Consider the following 13,242-nt stretch of genomic DNA (forward strand, 5'->3'; position numbering starts at 1 on the left):
CTATTTCCAACAACAGTTAATTAAGGACGGTCTTCTGTACATACAGTGCGGATGGAGACTGCAGCATCACACTACCTGTAAGATTATAGTGCATATGTTTCGAGAGACTGCGCTAAGTTTGTGCTGTATAGCAGGATTATGGCGTGATGATTATAAGTGATGGTATACCTTAACAGACCATGGGAACTGACTTTATTCATGTAAATCACCTATTAATTCTGGCCTAGACCCTACTTATATATGTCGATTATGATTGAAGATGACTTGACACATTTCATTCGAATTATAGTGCTGGAAATGTGTCACCTTTATTTCTTTTCTGGGGTGGAGACATATTCCTTAAGTACAGGGCGATAGATAGGAATTTATATTTCCTACCTATATATATATATATATATGTATAAGTGATGTATATATATATTTGTATAAGTGATGTCCCATATTGTTACATGGAATTTTATGCATATACTTCTCTATTGTAAGACCGCTTTATTTAATTCCACCAAACCACTTAGCACCTATTTATGAAACGTCCTTAATATCATTGTTTTTGCCGGAAGTGTTTGGGTCTACACGTTAGAAGTCTCGTACACAAAGACTTTATACAGACTAAAACGACAGTTCGCCAATTATGCGGGTCGCAAAGTCGACGCTTGGGATATTATGAAAATTCTCAACGACCTTGGCCTCGAGACATACATACCACGTTTATATATTTAAGGATTTGGTCGCGAACATTAATTCTTGAAAATGTCCCTCAAGATGAAGGTCTGGAGTAACGGTCGGCACTAGTCTCTTAACGAGATCTTCATTGCCGTACTTTCGCATAAGATATCAATGACGCTGCGGTTCTAATCTGTACATGAAATATATGTTTTTCATCCGCCTGTTTCGATATATAATATGTAATTGCAATTAAAACTGTCTCGTAAGGTAACTAAACTTAGTCGATGTGAAATCTCGCGTTTCATATATACCGGTATTTTAAGCGACAGAAGGATTGACTTGTTTTAATATATTCTCTGCGTGTAGGGCGATAGATTTGTACCTGCTGCTTTAATTGCACGAGGTAGTGTAAAAGGCGATCTAATTTGAAATCTTCTCCTTTTGTTTCTTCCTAACTTACTTTCTTCTTCCTTACGTCTCCCATCATGCCACCTCACGTTCGGCGTTGAGTTGAGTGCTAGCCCCTGTGATGAAGGTTCTTGGTTCTGTCCCGTGGCCAAGATACATAGTTTCTGCTGTTGATTGGCGCCACTGATGATTTATGTCAACTGGTTGCCCTTCGTCAATATTATGTGACCTGGGAGGTATATATACTGTGTCTTTGGTGGCATGCTTCAGTGAGACAGGACTACAAAAAGGACAGGAGTTTCCAATGACAAAGAGGCAAAACACGAATAGACCGCAACCTCACAAAACATACATATGTTCACACAGGCATCGCATTGCACACAATGGTAATTGACCTTAGCTGTTCATAGGAGAGATAAAGTCTTATCAACTAGCTAACCAATATGGAATTCATTACTATCCCACTAGTATATTTCATGTACCCGTACTTCGAATAATAGAGAGGTTGACTTTGGGTCAAAGTTAATGACTAGTTTTATAATAAATGTACATACTGATATATATCATGTTACAGTATATAAGCAAATATATACAAACGCAATGCTTGCTTACATCAAATGAATCTAATTCAGCTATACAAGAAAATGAAACTTATTTTGTCCTCATACTTTGAAAGCTCCACACTGCGAATAAATCATGTTATACAATATATTAAACATACGAGTCTTGTTGACGAAGGTCCGACTGAGTTAAATAGCATTCGCTTCTTGTAAACAATAAATTTACATGGCCCCCACACTCGTAATTAGAGACATAAAATAGCTTTTATCAATAACAGTCAAAGCCAGAGTTATAGCTACAATAAAAATGTCGTTAGAGTGGCATGAACAGTCCCTAGTTTCGTAGGATTAGCTGGACACTAATCGCTGTAACAGAGCCAGGTACCCAGGTGTCAGCTCGTGGATCCCATTACAAGTGTATACACGTAGGGATTAACGATCCTGTCATCAAATATGTCATGGGTGGAAATGAAACAAAACAGAAGACTTCAAATAAATAGCCATATTTATTGATCGTATGGAAAGCACAGGTTATCATAATATCATATATTTTTAGAAATCCTTTTCAGCATTATACCCCATTGTTCGTTGGAATTCTCATTACTGAGGTTGATTTAATAAGAATAAGAGATAAATACATAGTTTATGTAGATTTCATGTTACTATAGTAAACCTCTTGTCAGGGCGTCATAAGGCTATGGACATATAACGTTTTCCTTCATCAATCATTCATCTACCCCCGTTCAGAAATAATTGTTAGAGACTATAATTAACAACAACAAAAATAACAAACATGACAAAAATAAAAGGATTATAGCCTCGAAAGGGGTTGGCGACAATAACAGGGGAGGGTTATAAATTCAAAATGGATAACTTAGTTTGCTTCGGTATCATGGACAATAGTTCCACAAAAACGACGAGACTTCTTGGAACATTTTACATCGGGGATATCGTCTTGGATGTTAGACAATGTGAAAGACAATATTTCAAATTGATACCAATGTAACATATTCAAGTAATTTATGACCTCGAAAAGGACTAAATTAATTTGGACTCATTATACCAGTGTCATGATTTTTACCACGCCTCAGATGATTGAAAGCTAGTATTTTGGCAGACATAGTTGTTAAGGGGACCAGAAATGTCACCTCTGCTCATAAACAGAAGGCGTATCATTCATTATTGAATTCTTCAAAATGAAGAGCTCTCGGGAAATTGGAATTACAGCTTTTTGCTCCTTGACACATGAGTTATGTGGGCGGATATGCCCCTTGGGTAGGAGTTTATTCGTCAATATGTGCTTCTCGTGTTATTTGTCCCCGATAATGAAATTACATAATAAACCTTAAGGCTTCCTTGAAACTATTGACTAATGTAACGGTCATTACCCGTTGTAAGTCAAAGGTAATTAACATTCTTCTTTCTCTCTTTTCTTACTTTGTCACTAATTATGAAAATTATTCCTTATTCATCTGCATTGTCAACCTCGTTTTTTACCTGTCCTTATTTTCCCTAACAGTTAAAGAGTATACATTAAGAACGAGAAAAACATTCTGCTGCCACCAAATTTACTTTTTAGTATCTAATAAAATACACGACACAAGGAGGACCACTTACTTCTAACAACAACGTACTAACGCATTTAGTTAGAGAGAGCTACATTTTGACATTTGGTAATTATTTCCTCAGGGTCGCATATGATGAACTGAATGACTTTCAAAAAGCCGCGCAATGTACATGTTCTTCTTGTGCTCTGTACCTTCTGTTGGGGTAAAGTAGTAAAAGAAACTCCTTTGATACTTCTGTAAATTAATAGAGTACCACAAGTACTATCACACACAGATGTATCACCTGAAAGCCATGTGCAATGTCGTCCTTCCACAAAATGTTACCGACATTCAGATGTAATCTCTTTTGGTAATGAGTCCCTTAACGGTAGACACATTGGCTTACTTATTGCATCAGGGTTGTTTAATGTTTATATTAGCATTACTCGGAGATTTCCTGGGATTTCATTAAAGACGGATCTGTTCTCCCCAGATATGGCGGTCTAACGCTTAGGATAATGCCAGCCAATAGCGTCCTCTTATCTCATTACTACTGGAGCGTGTCTAATGAATCACGTTACGGGGCCAATAGCGAGTCATCCCTTCATACGTGTAGTTAGGTCGTATACGGCTTAATTAATGTGTAGACGTTATTAACGGTGCTTCCTACATTTGTGAAATGAAAATCTTCACGCTACGCCATACAACTCCAAAAACGATCCCGGCAGACCTATTGGAGCCTTTTAGAGACTTGGGATTAATATGCGTTCGTATGACATCCTACTCTGCTTCGTTTGACGTGGAAGCTCTCCTTAGGGATATATCAAAATGGTTTGCAGTAATCCATTTATACAGTCTTTAATGGAACAGACTCTCAATGTCATTTGTTTTAGATTTTTTTTTTCCGTTTGCTATGCCTCTTCGTATTGTTGTCTTGTTATGTTCCATTGTATTTCCAAAGTTGTAGGGCTACGATGGGTTTATAGCATTGCCAAATGTTTTCTGAGAAGTTACACAAATAAGGAATACATACATAACTTTAAAACTCAAACCAAAAAAGAATTAGACCAGATTTTAACAGAAGTATAATATAGAACCCACTACATATCAGCTTTGTTGGAAAAAATGAAAGCAACCGACTGGTCTTGGTGTTTGAAGAAACCGGAGTACCTAGGGATAAGCAACCCAAAAGCCGATTCCCATTATTCCTCCCGACCACGCGAACAAAGGTACAGCTTAGTTGAAAAATTGAGAAGACAGTGGATAATAGCATCACACCATAGGTTTAAGCAACACTTGCTTTTAAAAAGCCATGCATTTAATTTGCTTGATATTTACAAATTCATTTGACAAATGCATTTTTGTTTCATACACTTAATACACTTTATGCGTATGGGGAAAAAAACTATCAAATCTCCCTGGATACTGCGCAGGTTCGAAATGGAAGCAATGGCGGCTTGCTTCAGTAAGTTAGCACTTTACAAACATAATACCATTCATATACATTGCATACAGGAGAGGCAACCCCCAAAACATATTACCATCCACATGCATTGCATACAGGAGAGGCAACCCCCAAAACATATTACCATCCACATGCATTGCATACAGGAGAGGCAGCCCCCAAACATAATACCATCCATATGCGAATGCATACAGGTGAGGCAACCCCCCCAAACATAATACAATCCATATGCTAATGCATACAGGGGAGGCAACCCCCAACATAATACCATCCATATGCAAATGCATACAGGTGAGGCAACCCCCCCAAACATAATACAATCCATATGCTAATGCATACAGGGGAGGCAACCCCCAACATAATACCATCCATATGCAAATGCATACAGGTGAGGCAACCCCCCAAACATAATACCATCCATATACATTGCATACAGGGGAGGCAACCCCCAAACATAATACAATCCACATACATTGCATACAGGAGAGGCAGCCCCCAAACATAATACCATCCATATGCAAATGCATACAGGAGAGGCAGCCCCCAAACATAATACCATCCATATGCAAATGCATACAGGAGAGGCAGCCCCCAAACATAATACCATCCATATGCAAATGCATACAGGAGAGGCAGCCCCCAAACATAATACCATCCATATGCATTGCATACAGGGGAGGCAGCCCCCAAACATAATACCATCCATATGCATTCCATACAGGGGTGGCAGCTTCCAAACATAATACCATCCATATGCAAATGCATACAGGGGAGGCAGCCCCCAAACATAATACCACCCATATGCAAATGCATACAGGGGAGGCAGCCCCCAAACATAATACCACCCATATGCAAATGCATACAGGAGAGGCAGCCCCCAAACATAATACCATCCATATGCAAATGCATACATGGGAGGAAGCCCCCAAACATAGTACCATCCAATGGCATCCATATGCAAATGCATACAGGAGAGGCAGGCCCCAAATCATAATACCATCCAGCATTCCATACAGGGGAGGCAGCCCCAAAAACAATTAATACCATCCTTAATGGCCCACTACCTTTCCGGAGTAAAATTCAAAGGTTTCTTGAAAACATTAATCACATAAGAAAATACATATCGATGGCCTAAGTTGACATAACAACATCAAACAGTCGGGAATGCTAGATTTCTTGCTTTTTCCCACTTTAGATTCATTTCGCTATTTTGCCGTCTGGCGCAGTAATAGTCAACTTTTTTTCAGAAGATGATGAGTCTATCATTAACGGTAATTTAATAACTTTTGCGACTTTTCAAAATTATCGATCTCGTTTTACATTCCCATTTTAAAAATTAAAGGTTGTTTCGGAAAGGTAGTGGGACTTTAAGCATTACATACGTCAGACGTCGCTCTTACAGTCTTAAAAGTTGTTAATAAGACTTTCAACCTGATAAGCCAAACTAAACCTTCCATTCGAGAGCAAGAAAATTAACATTGTTTACGCATTTGTCGTTATCGCTGCCCAACGAGATAGACGACAAGACTCTTCACTTCAACATTTTTTAATTTCAACAATTCTCTTACAACTAGGTGTTATTAAAGGCAAACAGTATATATGCTTTAAATCATTTTGCTACACATGCTTTGTGTATATCTAACCGAATTAAAGAGGAATATAATGAAATATACATGTATATAACAGATAATACATTTACTCTGCTAACCACTTCCAGTCGGGAAGGCTCGCTCTAAGAGAGATCCAATCTCGCGTTTCAGCATCACAACTTCAGAAGTTCATTAACTGATATCAATTTTTAAAACAATGTGTTGTCACACTGTTACGAGCATTTTATTAACTACCAGTCCAAATTATGTAACTGCAGCATTTAAACGGCTTTAATGGCGAGTTGTCAGTAAACACACTTCCGTAGGTTGTTGAACACCGACTCTCTAAGATTAATCCTAATGTGTTTTTACACGACTGGCGATGCATCAACGTCCACGATCCATGTATCAGTAGGCAGGTTATACCGGCAAAGCAAGTGAATTAACGACCATGTCTCATCGACTATCTCTCCAGCACAAAGCTGTATAAATAGTGCTCCAGTGGCATATTACCACAATCACCGTTTTTGATCAAACAGGAAGCCGCGGTGGCCGAGTGGTTAAAATGTCCCGCGATATTATCTCAAGCTTTTCACCTCTGTGTCGCGAGTTCGAAATCCATGTGGGGTAGGTTTCACTGGTTATTTGCCGACTTTCCCCCACCAATAAACCTGATACGTTCTTGAATGGCATTGGATGTTATAAGGACGTCAAACCAACAAGAAAAATGATCACGCAATCAATGGATCCGAAGTAAATAGGAGGCTAACTTACATCAGCAGATGGTCAAAACTAATTCACGAGATGTAACAGTATCTTGATTACGATAGGATGGGATGTGTTGTTTGGTGTCTTCGGCGTCATGCTTCAAAGCACTATTCCGAATTTGCATTTTACAGAGTTATCTGCACTAGCGGGTAGGTATTGATTGTGACGTCATGTGTTTGCGAGCGTAACGTCATACTTTTCGGAGAAACTGACGTGAATTGCGCTCACAAAATAATGACGTAAAAATCGGTAGCTACCCGCAAGGGAGCTTACTTGAATATGCAAAGACGGAATAAAAATGGCATGAGTTCCACAATGCCACAGCATTTGAAACCATACATACAAGTACCTCTACACACGCATTACATTACACACAGCGGTGGGCGGTCTTTAATGAACCAGACTGCTAATAGGACGTTAAGCCGATTACACTAAACCAAACTATTTTGGTTAATGCGTGTAAGAGTAATTGTTATTTTGTTTGCCCTTATGAAATTTAAAACAACTAAAATAATTTTCAATATAGTTAAAATCGCGAAAAATTCAATAAACGGTTATACGGCAGTATATGCACCAGTTTCATTACCTATGGTGTATCTCTCGCTTGGTGTATTCGGCTGCATGCTTATAAAAAGGCGATAATTCCACTATACAAGAAGACACGACACGAAGATACAACAGTCTTTCACAACACGCATCACGCACTCTATACACGCAACGCACCGCAAACATGGGAGGCCGTCCTTACATGACCCTAACTGTTAATAGGGCGTTAATGTTAACAAACAAACAAACAAAATGTCTAGGACATAGGAAGATTTCTCACAGGTGCGGACGTGCCCAAATTAAGGCCTTAAATAAAGGAGATATTGTTTCGGAAAACGACAAAAATTCCCAAGCGACAATCAATAAGTTAAAGATGCTCCACCGCTGACAAATGGTATTTTTTGACTATCAAAAACAAGACCAGACGATTTAGTATTTTTCTTCAGTTACAAAAGTTACTTACTATACACCATTACCACCATTGAAAAGTTATTTAATTTATCCTTTATGGAGTGAAGTAATGATTTCGCATGCACCAAAGGCGAAATAAATTATTTTATGTTATTTTTTGTGTTAATTAGGCATATATATACACGATTCAACACCAAATATTGTTCAAGTGATGAATATCATTAATGCTCTGTCGGCGGTGAAGCATCTTTAAATGCTTTTTACCTATTTGTAATTTGAGCGACGGATACAATTCTAGCACTTTGGGCTAAATGTCAGATTTAGTTCCCCAATATTGGATAGAATCTGTAGAGCATCGATAGCAGAAAGCCAAGAAACGTCAACAGAAATAGCATTTTGTTTTACTGAAAGCTACCAGCAGTCATGTAACTTATAAATATATCTTTCGTATGTTAGCACGCTGAGGTTTGAAGTCCATTTTATGGTGTACGGGAGATAACTAGTATATCACAACCCGTAAAATACTCAATATTGGTAAGCCACGTATTAAACATTGATATTCCCCTTAGCATTACCAGATAATGACAAGATATTTCTCAAATCTCTAGTCCTATCAATAACACATCACCATAGTTACAAGCAATATGAACGGACACAATAAGCTAATTATAGATGTAATTTTATCTTTGATATACGTCTTCACTAGTCTACTGAGTATAACATTTCCTGTCCTGGGGCTACATTTTGCCAATTACACAAATCCTTTTGTTGAGAGGAAACTCAATTTCGTTAATACTGATAAACAGAAAGTAAAATATAAACCCCGATGATCGATTGTATACGTAACTGATAGATTACAAGGTGGTGTTGATGTAAGAACCATGAACACGGCTCTCCCACGCGGCATCGCTCCCACACTCTAAGCCGTTAATCATTTCTCTTTTCAAAGACATGTTTTCGATCTTTGTAGTAACTTGCTGACAAGTAATATTGACATCGATTCGGTATTGTCCTATAGGTCGTATTACGCATGCGTCGCTGCTGGAGGTAAGCGAACTGCCGGTTAATGTACATAAATCTTTATGTGAAGTCCAAGACGGGGGCGTGATGCCTCGGAAGTGTGTTCTGCCGCCTACAGACTGGGACTGCTGTTTTGTTAGGAGGCTGACGAAGTTGATTGTCGCCTGTCAGGTCTTAACGATCGTGTGACTTGTTTCTTCTCCGAGTCTCTGTTGGACTCCTAATTGTCATCACAGCTACTCTTCATTGGAACTGTTTTCGATTTGTTTGTTTAGATTTGCCTTGCAACAATAATGCACTTTAGAAATACCATGTTTTCTTATTCGGCAATGTTGTGATTTGAGGAATAAAATAATAATTTGATAATCCATTTGCTGAACTCTAGCTTGATGAAATCAATGAGAACTATGCATTCAATTTTCAATCACATTTCGTTTACGGGAGGGTACATATGTCATTTGTTTCATCATGACCGCAAGGGTGACTACTTTGCACTTTAAATTGGTCATTTTAATTTCACGGATTTTGTTTAAAAAAATAGACAAAATTTGGTATTATATATTTAATCATCAAAACTTATATTGTCACGAAAACTAAAAGAACCTAGGTATTCAATTTCAAATAATAATCTGTTTAAGTGTCATTCTGCCATTTTGGTCGTAAGGGTGACTACCTGTAAGCATTTTTTCTATATGACACTTTCCAAAACTCTCCTAAAATTTGTATCTCCTTCCGCCTTTGTAGCTTAGTTAGGATCTTATCTCCTGTCAATGACTTCACATTAGTTTAAGCCGCCTCGAACATCAAGTTGTACGACCAAAACAAATTTATCAGGTGTCCTTTATAATACGATTTAGGAGGCAGTAATGTTAGTAGTCCAGTAAAGATAGGGTGTTACCCCAAAATAATTGCAACAGATTTTTTTCATTGTTTTTCATACAGATATGACTGTGTTTTATGCAAGAAAAAAAGTCGCCACAAATAAAAATTTGAGAAAGTGTTTTTCTTGACTCCCAAAAAATCAGAAAAATAGGGATATTTGCATAATTTGCCAATTTTTAAGCCAAATATAAACTTACATGGTTATCATGAGATACTAGAAAATTACTGTATGGCAAGAACGTTATAGGGACAAAACAGATTGCCACAAACATAAGTTGAAATCAAGGAGACATTAGCCCGTTATCACCTAAAATTGAAGTTAACTTCAGGATATTGTCCAAAAACACAAACACCCACCAAATCTGCGCACTGGTGGAAAGTCATAATTTCGGTATATTATTGGTTAAAAAAACTCCGCGAAATCAAAAATTTAAAAAAATTGCCAAAGATGATAATCTGTATTGCGTACTATTGTTAAAAAATAACAATTACTCGAATAATTCTCACGAATAAGTTTCAATGAGAAAATCACAAAGTTTCCTCCTTGCGAAATTCAATATATTATACAGTGCAATGTATATGTTATGCCCAACAGATATATTATATAAATACTACCTGCATTAGAGGGTGACCGTGCCTTGTGTCACCCCGAGGATATCGCTGTCACCCTCTAATGCAGGTAGTATTTATTTCATTATACCGAAAGTCTAGAAACAAAACTAGTTTTCAAGTGTTTGCAATCTATTAAAACAATTTTACTGATTTTAACAAAAGTCGAACAGTCACCGTCGGCAGTAAAATAGCATACCAGTAGCGCTAACTATCACTGCATTATAAAAAAGAATACTCACAATAAGCATTTAGTGAAAATTCTTGTTGTCATGTCTCCTGTGTTTGTTAAAATCTTAACGTTTTTTGAATCTCAATGAATTTTGGTTTCGTCCCGTCGTCTGTTTACAACATTAGCAACGTCAAGAAGACGCTTGAAATCGCATGTCTTCCTTTCACCTAATCACCGACAGGTTCATAAAAACCAACATATAGCACTTGGACGGTAAGCGAAAAGGCGTAAACGGAAAGATCCGTCCTTAATTTGAAAAAAAATATCAATAAACAGACTAATTTGGCAAAACTATTACTAAATAGCTCCAGATAAATTTTGAAGCGTCGCTTAAAAAAACAAAGATGGCGTCGAAAAAAGAAACGAGTGCGCATCTTTTTCGGGCGGTTAATATTTTGCACTGTCAAAAATACACTATCACCCGTTGCTAGGGGGTTGCTACGAACGTGTCTATTGTTTCCTATTGTTCTAATGTTACCTGCCGTGTGATAGTGTAAAATACCAAATATCTCTCGACCAATCAGAATGCAGGATTTTCACTTGAGGTATAATAATACATATCAATATTCTTATTTTGATTCATTTAAAGAATTGAAAGGCCTCTGGTACAATTCAAATTGTTATAAATAAAGAAAGACTACCAAGCTAAATAAATTAATACTTTGCAATAGCTATTAGGCTTGGTAACTTGCTTAGATATTCTTTAAGGATCGTGACTGTCGTCTAATAGTTCAGATTATTTTATATTTAAATTGATTTCTTTTTCTCGATAACTTATGTAAAATATCTAAAATCTCTTAAGCTAAAATTAGGTCATCACCCGTATTGTCAAAAGAAAATCAGAAAACAATATTTTTTTAAAAATCACATTTTAAATTTACAATTAAGCATTGATGGCACTATTTTGTTAGGTGGATTCTCACAAAAGTGTGTAAACATTTTTTCATTAAACAATGAAATAAGAAAAATAAGTACACCAATGCAAAGAATCATTTTTTAGACATAAATATATATTGATAAAAACAACATACGTTCTAAAATTAATGTATGATTCCATCGATTTTTATAGATAGATATATATATATATAATAGATATTTTAATAGATAAATGGTAGTACCCAATCAGAAAATAGGATTTAGTACGAAAACAAAGGAAAAATAATTATTTCACTTTCCCAAAATACTGAATACATAGTCTCTTTCACATTTTCTTTTTAAACCCTACACTATTTAGACGGTACATTTTCCAAGGTTCGACAGGCCCTAAACCATGCATGTATCTTAAAGCTTCGAACCTTGATGGAAAGGGTGAAATAGATCAAAGAAATACTCAATGCAAATAACATAAACCATATTTTTGAGACGAATCACATCAACAGTCTATTTGTTTCAATTTATTTCTAAGTTTAAGGCAAATTGTTTAAGAATAATTTTGTGTTCGAAGGGGGCGGGGAGATCGGGGAAGTAAAACAACAATTAAGTTATTGGTATGAAACAAGCTTAGAGTAAGTGTTGCTAGCAACACACGTCCGTTGCCGTCAGTTACAGTTTCTTATCTATTACAAACTATTATTGCTTAGTTACGCTACCATTGTATGTAATTTAAGCAAATTCTGTTGATGTATTCTAAAGTTATCGTCCGTAAACTAAAATTTTTAAAACAATCTCTTTTTAGTAACAGTGACCTTTGTAGTTGACCTTTTGACCCCAAACTAAATTCACGCTATGTTACTCATATGCTACCATTGTGTGAAGTTCGATCAAAACCCGTTGATGTGTTCTCAAGTTATATTATCATCCGGAAACTAACAGTGACTTTTGTAGTTGACCTTTTCACCCCGAATTCAATCCCAACCTATAGTTTTGCTTGATCAAAATCCATCAATTCGTTCTCCAGTTATCATCTGGAAACCTAAAACGGACAGACAAGCGGGAGTAAACACTATAGTCCCTGCTGTTTCACCGACAGGGGACTAAAAACACAATAAGTGAAATGACTTTTTCACTTCAAATTACGTAATGTACTTTTAAATGATTGTTTTATAAAAGATCGTGATGATTAGCATAAAGGAGTTGTAATGAATATACATTGTTGAATGTCCATGCTCCCTGTGTTGTTGTGTCTACTGGTAATGTCTTACTGTCTATTTCACTGTTTTTTCTACTTTCAATATTTGAGTCTACTGGGTACAATTTAGACAATATCTTTATACCTACTTGTAAGGTTTCTCAGTTGTTAAGATAATGTGTTCGAGTGGTGTGTGCTTGCTGGTATCATGGTTCAGTGAGGTAGCACTATACAATAAGGGCTATAGTGCCACTATTCCGAAGAGTCGCACAATACACTGCACGAAATAAACACGCAACATATTGCATACATGAGAAGCAGTAATGACTCTGACTGCTTAAAGAACTGTAATATAATCAGCCAACAATTGACGATCATGCCAATTTTACTGCATCTACCTGTCTACTACTAATGTGTAATTTTGCCTGTGTCGTGGTGTCTAATAGTTAATATCTTGTGTACGGGTAATTT

The 13,242-nt window shown here is 36.8% G+C and overlaps 1 protein-coding gene across 1 annotated transcript in view; it reads left to right on the forward strand.

Annotated features, from left to right (window-relative positions):
• The window catches only part of LOC138325205 (GTP-binding protein Di-Ras2-like), a 64,225-nt gene that overhangs the window by 10,374 nt on the left and 40,609 nt on the right, over positions 1 to 13,242 (forward strand). The window lies entirely within an intron of this gene.

Source organism: Argopecten irradians, chromosome 6, assembly GCF_041381155.1.
Source record: "Argopecten irradians isolate NY chromosome 6, Ai_NY, whole genome shotgun sequence".
Lineage (NCBI taxonomy): Eukaryota > Metazoa > Mollusca > Bivalvia > Pectinida > Pectinidae > Argopecten > Argopecten irradians.